This window comes from Bos indicus x Bos taurus, chromosome 1, assembly GCF_003369695.1.
Source record: "Bos indicus x Bos taurus breed Angus x Brahman F1 hybrid chromosome 1, Bos_hybrid_MaternalHap_v2.0, whole genome shotgun sequence".
Lineage (NCBI taxonomy): Eukaryota > Metazoa > Chordata > Mammalia > Artiodactyla > Bovidae > Bos > Bos indicus x Bos taurus.
Genome location: NC_040076.1, coordinates 71602733 through 71610937, shown reverse-complemented (window position 1 = coordinate 71610937; position 8205 = coordinate 71602733). Strand labels below are relative to the sequence as shown.

At 44.2% G+C, this 8205-nt stretch overlaps 1 pseudogene across 1 annotated transcript; it reads right to left on the bottom strand.

Moving 5' to 3' along the window:
* Positions 1-592: 592 nt before the first annotated feature.
* On the bottom strand, positions 593-1304 carry LOC113890094 (annotated as a pseudogene). The gene has a single exon (XR_003510430.1). The product of XR_003510430.1 is annotated as a 60S ribosomal protein L9 pseudogene (transcript).
* Between the last annotated feature and the right edge of the window lie 6901 nt (positions 1305-8205).

The window sequence follows — 8205 nt, the reverse complement described above, 5'->3', positions numbered from 1 at the left end:
TAAGATTCCTGTCCTAAGACCAAGGCCCTTGTTAACCCAGCTGCCGGAAGTGCTGGCTGCTTATGGCTCACAGATGAACCCTCCCCAGCAATTATCCTCAGGCAGAGAAAGCTGCTTCACCTTGGGCTGTGAACTCTCCTTGAGGATGGCATCCATTCAATGACTAGTCATTGAAGAGAGATAAAGCCTGGTCCCTTTGCTAAGTCCAAGACCTCTCTGAAGAGAGACCCTAGTTTCCACATTCCCCTGTGGGGTCAGTCTAATCTGAACTGCAACACAGTTCAGATTCTTGGTTCCACCCACTGCTGTTTACTTCATTCCCTCACCACTTCCAAACAAACCTGCTCAAAACTCTCCATCTCAGATTCTGCTTCCAGGAAGACTGACCTACACCAACTTGCTAATTCTTTTGAGTTTCATCCTCTGTACAATGTCTGTTTATATCCTTTCCCCATTTTCTATTGCAGTCATAAATGTTCAAGATGTTTGCATGTTCTTTGTATCAATTCCCCATTGGTTTTAGATGTTACACATATCTTCTTTTTTTTAAATCAGTGTTTTAACTTTGTTCATGGAATCTTTTTTTTTTTTTTCAAATCAAGAGTTTTTATTGTCTCTTTAAAACATCACAACTGAGTCCATAGAACCATCTGCTATCTTGTTGTTTCTGCAGCAGGATCACTGAGATCTTATTCATCAGCCTGCTGAACTGTTCCTTTTTCAGAAACATAGATACCATCCAAAAATTTTCTGATATCCTTGTTTTTAACTGTGGTGGCTTGCTGAATCAAAGCAGCTGAATTTGACACAAGTTCAATGTCATTTCCTTCAAGAATCAACTCATCTTTCTGGGCTTGAGATACTGAACAGGCAACCCCTGGCCTCATTCGAACCCTGCGTATATATGTTTCACCCAAAAAATTTCGGATTTCTGCAAGAGAACCATTCTCCTGAATAACAACGTTGATGGGGAAGTGGGCATACACCGACCTCATCTTGTAATGGAAACCCAGTGTAACACCCTTGATCATGTTCTGTACATGACTACAGATTGTGCGAACAGTGGCCAATTCCTTTCTGTTTCCCCACCAGTTGTCAACACGGAGCCTCTTTTTCTTTCCAAGGAGACTGAGTTCTACATTGATGTGATTGAAGTCCCTCCGCAGGGTGCCTCTGGGGCCCTTCACAATAACTGTCCGTCCCTTCAAGTTAATGTCGACATTTTCTGGGATGTCGACAGTCTGGTTGCTGAGAATGGTCTTCATTCTCGCAGTAGATGCGGCAAAGAGCTGTTCATGGAATCTTTTGCTGATTAGAAATCCTTAATTGTGATGTAATCAAATTCATAAAATTTTGCCTATGGCTATGCTTTTGAAGGAGAAGGCAATGGCACCCCACTCCAGTACTCTTGCCTGGAAAATCCCATGGACGGAGGAGCCTGGTGGGCTGCAGTCCATGGGGTTGCAAAGAGTTGGACACGACTGAGCATCTTCACTTTCATGCATTGGGGAAGGAAATGGCAACCCACTCCAGTGTTCTTGCCTGGAGAATCCCAGGGACAGAGGAGCCTGGTGGGCTGCCGTCTATGGAGGACTCTGTGTCCGCACAGAGTCAGACACGACTGAAGCGACTTAGCAGCAGCAGCAGCAGCATGCTTTTGAAATTTCATCTTAAAAGAGCCCTCCTGAATCACAAAGATATTTTCCTGCACTTAATCCTACTAATTTTTTCCTACTACTTTTCTTTAACTTTTTACACGTATGTCTCTATACCACCCAGAGCCCTCTTTTGTATGTGGCATTAAGTAGAGACTCATATTTCTTTTTCTCCATATAGTAAGCCACTTTCCCAAATGGCATTTACTAAACAATCTATCCTTTCCCCAATTTGTGGTAGCACCTTCATCTTATATTAAATTCTGACCTATATGTGAGTCTGTGTCTGAGCTCTCTATTCTGTTTTGTTGGCGTATTTGTACATTTTTAATTACTGTTTTTATCATGATGGCTTTACGTGTCTTGATGTCAGAGAAGGTAAGAGCACTCTTCACTCTGCTTTTTAAAAGTTGGCTTAAAAAAAAAAAAAGTTGGCTTAGCTGTGATTCTGTGACTAATTGGAGTGTTAACATATACCTGCATAATTTTGAACAAGTTTAGCTTAAGTGTTTTGGACTTTATATGTTGTTTAGATTAGATTAGATTGTTTAGATTAGAAGCCCTTAGTTCATCCGGCAGCAATGGGTCTGCTAGCCAGCAGGCTGGAATGAGGATTTGCGTCATCAGTGGTGCACATACAGAAGCACAGGGGAGAAACGTTAGGAAGAAGTCAAGCCAAGAGATGCTATCTGGCCTGCACTGGGTGCTAGAAAGCCCTGACAATTCTCTGCAAAGTGGAATCCAATCTGATCCAAGAGAAACATTCAAAGGCTCAGCGATCTTAATGAGCCTGGGAACTTAATCAGAAGCAGTAATGAATGATATTAACAATACTATCCTGCCAGAGAAAGCCCTATCTGGATGCTGGGTTGCTTGGCCTGTGCTCCTGAGCATTGCAAGACTCTGTAAAAAGGTTAGTTCATTGCTGCCTTGTCTCTCTGCTGCTCCTGCAGCTCTTCAAACCCACTGTTACCCAAAGCTCAGCTTTGAGGCACGTAACGTTCTTGTTTTGTGATAATGAGGAGACTGTGAACAGGCTGTAGTTAGTCAGCCATGGTGTGAAGATGACGTGTGCTCCAGTGCTGGAAGTGCTTACAGGTTCAGACACGTCAGGGCTGATGGGGGATGAGATGACTCACCGCTGAAACCTTGAAAACCAAGTTCAAGGAGAGGGCCAAGGCTTTCCAAATGTAGACATGCTCTTGGATGGAGCTGAGGGTACGCTGTGAACTTCTGTTTTCTCCTTGCCAAGAACTTTAAGGCCGAGAGTATCACCTCTGTTGGGTCCAGTGTGTCCACCTGCTTCGCGTGGACCAAATTCTGCTGGGTGTCTGCATCTTTCCTTTCTCCTTCATGCTGTTTTCATCATCTGCTGCCATATGAGGCTCAGACCCCTTCCTGTTTGTCAAGCTCTTACTTCTAAGTTCAGAGTCTTTGATAACAGGCATTTTCTTTCTTTTTTATAAAATTTATTTATTTTAGTTGGAGGCTAATTACTTTACAATATTGTAGTGGTTTTTGCCATACATTGACATGAATCCACCATGGGTATACATGTGTTCCCCATCCTGAACCCCCCTCCCACCTCCCTCCCCCTCCCATCCCTCTGGATCATCCCAGTGCACCAGCCCTGAGCACCTGTCTCATGCATTGAACCTGGACTGGCGATCTGTTTCACATATGATAATATACATGTTTCAATGCTATTCTCTCAGATCACCACCCCCCTCGCCTTTTCCCACAGAGTCCAAAAGACTGCTCTATACATCCGTGTCTCTTTTGCTGTCTTGCATATAGGGTTATCATTACCATCTTTCTAAATTCCATATATATGCATTAGTATACTGTATTGGTGTTTTTCTTTCTGGCTTACTTCACTCTGTATAATAGGCTCCAATTTCATCCACCTCATTAGAACTGATTCAAATGTATTCTTTTTAATGGCTGAGTTTACTCCATGTGTATATGTACCACAGCTTTCATATCTATTCGTCTGTTGATGGACATCTAGGTTGCTTCCATGTCCTGGCTATTATAAACAGTGCTGTGATGAACACTGCGGTACACGTGTCTCTTTCAATTCTGGTTTCCTCCGTGTGTATGCCCAGCAGTGGGATTGCTGGGTCATATGGCAATTCTATTTCCAGTATTTTAAGGAATCTCCACATTGTTCTCCATAGTGGCTGTACTAATTTACATTCCCACCAACAGTGTAAGAGGGTTCCCTTTTCTCCACACCCTCTCCAGCATTTATTGCTTGTAGACTTTTGGATCACAGCCACTCTGACTGGCGTGAAATGGTACCTCATTGTGGTTTTGATTTGCATTTCTCTGAAAATGAGTGACGTTGAGCATCTTTTCATGTGTTTGTTAGCCATCTGTATGGCTTCTTTGGAGAAATGTCTGTTTAGTTCTTTGGCCCATTTTTTGATTGAGTCAGAGAACAGGCATTTTCAACTGATCTGTATGGATTGTGTTTTTTCCCCTGAGGGGCTCTACAAAATCCTGGTTTGGGGCTACACATGTTTAGCTCAAGAATGGCCCACAAGTCTGATTGCTTGGCCCTGTGGCTCTCTCTACCTAACCTGAGTGTGTCTGCCTCTCCTGGACACACGCTAGATCCTGTACTGTGACAGGGTGTGGTCTACATCATCTGCTCCCTTTGGATAAGGGTCAAATCCTGATTGGGGCCCAAGAAGGCCTAGAAAGTGCCCTCATTTGACCCTTGTAGCTTTGCTGAACCCCAGAAGGCTGGAGTTTAATGGCCTTACTGTAACAGGAATGTGTAGGGCCACTCTGAGGAGAAGGCCTTAATCTCTCCTCTTCATTCCCTTCTCTTTCTTTTGCTCTGGGTATATGATGGGATCTCAAGGAAGCTCATTAACTAGCCTCCTATTTCCTTTAGGTCTTCTTTAAATGTAATGGCCAATACTTGGAGCCTCTATTAGCTGCTTCAGAGACCAACTGCTGTGTCTTAAACAAAGACAACTTGGCTGAAGGCCTTTTAATGTACTTTTGGGGTCCTTGCAATGAGGGATATCAGAGGGCTTTATCCAGTGTTAGACTGCCTGGAGTGCTAGGAGCTAGGAAAGGGACTGGGGATGGCTTTTTTTTTTTTTTTTCCAGAATCAGTGAGAAAAGGGAGGAGACTGTGCCACCTTTTAAGATTCTCAGTGCAGTTATCTAGGAAGCATCTATTGACTCAGCTCATAGGTAGGTAAATATTCACAGAAGGAGATACCTCAGTGGTAGAGATCAAGTTGTTGACTATCCCAGTGGAAAATGAGATGATCCATTCTGTACCACCATCCTCTTACCCCATCAATTCTAAACTTTTAGAAAGAAAGGAGTACAGCCCAGCCCACAGGTAGCCCACTGGAGAGGATACTGTGCTGACTGTGCTCACACAATCTGCCCTGGTGCCAGTCAGATGCTGACCAGGTCTAGCAGGATGGCAATGACTTCGTTCAGGGCTATTGAGGATCTTACTGGAATGGATAGCCTTCCCCTTCTCCAGGGGATCTTCCCAACCCAGGAATCGAACCAGGGTCTCCTACATTGCTGCTGCTGCTGGTGGTGCTAAGTCGCTTCAGTCGTGTCCCACTCTGTGCGACCACATAGACAGCAGCCCACCAGGCTCCCCCATCCCTGGGATTCTCCAGGCAAGAACACTGGAGTGGGTTGCCATTTCCTTCTCCAATGCATGAAAGTGAAGAGTGAAAGTGAAGTCGCTCAGTTGTATCTTACTCTTAGTAACCCCATGGACTGCACCTACCAGGCTCCTGCATCCATGGGATTTTTCAGGCAAGAGTACTGGAGTGGGGTGCCATTGCCTTTTCCGCTCCTTCGTTGCAGGCTAATTCTTTACCAACTGAGCTATCAGGGAAACCCCTCTATACCTCTTAAAGCCTATGCTTGTCCACATGTCTAATTAGAACTAGAGAATACATAGCCCAACTCTAAAGGGCTACTGCTGCTGCTGCTGCTGCTAAGTCGCTTCAGTTGTGTCCGACTCTGTGCGACCCCATAGACGGCAGCCCACTACGAGTTCACCAAATCTTTAGGCAAAGATGCTTCTTAGAAAAAATGAGCAGTTGCATCCCACAAACTGACTTTCCTATGTTTGGTTTCTCCCAAGAATATTAGATATAACTTTTCACATGTAGTAAGCTTCAGAGCAGATCATGTGGTCACAGACTTCTTGGTTTGGGCTCAAAAGTTGGCCTACCTGTCCCTGAGGGGACCTCTGAATATTAGGCTATATGAAACCACTCTAAAAAATGTTGCACGTGGGTGAGCAAAAGCAGAGATGGGCCCAAGGAGCTGGACCACCACCTGCACTCCCTGAGCAACCCCTTTCTCCCTGGAGCTTCTGAGGAGGTCCATTCAGTTATCATCATCTTGACTAAATCCAACACAGCCAGGAAGAGCCATTTCTCAGGAATGACCCTTGGCAGCCACACCACTGTGCCTTCTTGTGAGCCAGGGGGCCCAGGGCGAGGAGAAGTCAGTGCAGAAAGTTTCTTATGCTCCGTTATGATCCAAGGGCTCTGAGTTTTGCTGGTGAAAGTAGGAAAAAACTCCTCATGACAAGGAATCAAAGAATGCACAGAAGGAGTGTAGATAGTAAACTATCCACAAAAAGATGCAGAGCCTGGCTGAAAAAAGAGAAGGAAATGCAAAGAAGCAAACAGGTTTCATGCTCCACCACACAGTTTTTTAACTGGGGTACACCCTAACTATGAATTTTCAACCCATATCAGCCTACCACAAACCCAGGGACAAGTGGCTGTAACAAATAACCCTCATTCACTTCATCCTACTTGGAGTATTTGTTATATACTAAGTCACTTCAGTTGTGTCCGACTCTGTGTGACCCCATAGACGGTAGCCTACCAGGTTCCCCCGTCCCTGGGATTTTCCAGGCAAGAGTACTGGAGTGGGTTGCCATTTCCTTCTCCAATGCATGAAAGTGAAAAGTGAAAGTGAAGTCGCCTAGTCGTGTCCAACTCTTAGCGACCCCATGGACTGCAGCTTACCAGGCTCCTCCATCCATGGGATTTTCCAGGTAAGAGTACTGGAGTGGGGTGCCATTGCCTTCTCCGTATTTGTTATAGCTTCTGCCCAATTCCATTTCTTGGCTTCATCTCACAGATCCTCTCCCTTGATTCATATCCTGTATTCCTGACTGTTTAATTTTCCCAATTTGACATGGAAAAAAATGAATAAAATAACAAAACTCAATGATAGCCCAGTTTTGTGCTAAGAGAAATGACACATTTAAATGAAGCTGAAGGCCCTACAAATTGATTGCATCTTTCTAGAGAGTAATCTGGCAATAGCAAGAGCTGAGCCCTAGCCATGATCCAATCATTCTGGCCAGGAAAGCATATTCCAAATAAACAAACCCAAAGGGATAAAAAATTGTTCCTACAGAAATAACCATATTGTGTTATTAATACTAATGAGTGAGAAATGACACAAATATTCAACCTGAGGCAAACTGGAAAGCAAATTATGATGTACCCATATAATGGACACAGTATTATAATTATAATTGACAAACATGAGGACTCTACTGACTCAAAAAACCTGAATGTGAAATAACATTAGAGAAAAAAACACCCTGAGAGATACATCCTTACAGTGACGGCACAATGTGAAAACCTGACAAGCATCAGAAGGGAATTAACAGAAACACAGACATTTAATACACAACGGAGTTATCCTTTGGAAAAAGTATGTAAGTTCATAAGAAAAGTGTTTCCTAAATAAAGTAGAAAGGTGGGAGGACAAGGCATTCTCCTCTGGTAGGTGTTCCTATGCTGGCTTGGGTAAGATGCTTGGCTCCTTTTTCTTTCAGTTTTGTTTCTGTCCTGTAGATGTTCTCAGCTTAAGGAGAGGATGGGGTAAGAGCTGTCATCTTGGCAGCACCCTCCACCCTCTGCTTCTGCCACCCAACAGTTTGGTCTGTAGAGAATCCTTGGCTTCCTTTCACTTCTCCTAACTCATTTTTCAAAAACCAACCCAAAGCCTGCATCTGCCAGCAGCAACAGTAGCTGAGACAGCACCAGCCTTAAAGTCCAAGGCCAAGGTTCTAGCCCTGGCTTTGCCACCATCTTGCTGGATAGCCTTGGACAAGTCACTTCCAGACTTGGGCAAGTCTGGGCCTCAGTTTCCTCGTCTATAAAATGGCAGTGTTGGGCCAGGTGATTTCTAAAGTCCTTCAAGTCTTTATGTTTCTATGGCTTGATCTTTATTGACTCAGGACTAGGCAACGAGTCTTAAAATGGAATTCCCATCACTCTGAGGCTGACAATCAATTCTGTCGCCTACAGTCAGCTGCCTACATGCCTTGAAGGCTGGGGTAGCACCATGACCTGATCCCTCTTACTATAAGTTGCCGGGGCTCACCAAGGGTTGATGAGGAGAAAAGAAAGCAGCCTGCATGTTTTGGGCCCTTATCATTGGACAATTAATAATTACAGTTCAATGTTTCCTGAGAGGGTTAAGAGCCAGAAAGTTCCAGCAAGAAGCAGATCTCCTTTAG